Raw genomic sequence first — 830 nt, forward strand, 5'->3', positions numbered from 1 at the left:
GTTTAAATACAATAATATGGATCCTTTCTGAATTAAGCATATTGTTATATTTGATTGGGGTCTATATGTTATTATAATAATCTTCCACAAGCCAGAAATGTGCGAGATATTACGGAAATATATATATTCCTACGGGATTTTATGAGCTGTCAAAACAAATATTTCGAATATGAATCAGTTACCGTTAGTACAACTCTAAGGAAATTACACTCCGGGTTTAGTTATCGTATGACAATGGTATTGTTGTCTACATAATTATGAAAAAATCCCATTTCACCCACATATTGAAAGCGTCTATACAATAATTTATCTCACGGAGAATTAATCAGAAAAAGAGACAGTTAATTCTGTGCAGTTCAGTAGAACAACAAAATAGACATGGAAATACGTATAAAATGTAAAACGTCCTTTCCCATAGAAAATGGTTAACCGAAAAAAACCCGTCAAGGTTAGAGGACCTTCAAGTAAATGGACAACCGTGTCTCGTCAATGAGGGAAGTTCATAGCACCTCAAGGCCACAGGGACAGAGGAAACCGAGCCTACATGTTCTACTTCCGCTACACGCCCGTTCGAAGGTTAAAAGCTTTTCCAGCAACAACAAAAGAAATCGGTTTGGGGATAAGCGTGGTCTGTACTTCCTGCCTGTCCCTCTGACCTCAATACGGGCTTAACCCTTTGCTCACATCCCTCCCATCGAGACAAAGGCAAATGTCTACACAAAGGAACGTAACCCAAAGCCCATGCGGTTGGCTGGAAGTGGACTCCCCCGTTCCGAAAATGGACTCGCCCATTCAAGCTTTTTCCCTCAGAGTAAGTCACGTGACATGCC

This window comes from Penaeus monodon, chromosome 24, assembly GCF_015228065.2.
Source record: "Penaeus monodon isolate SGIC_2016 chromosome 24, NSTDA_Pmon_1, whole genome shotgun sequence".
Lineage (NCBI taxonomy): Eukaryota > Metazoa > Arthropoda > Malacostraca > Decapoda > Penaeidae > Penaeus > Penaeus monodon.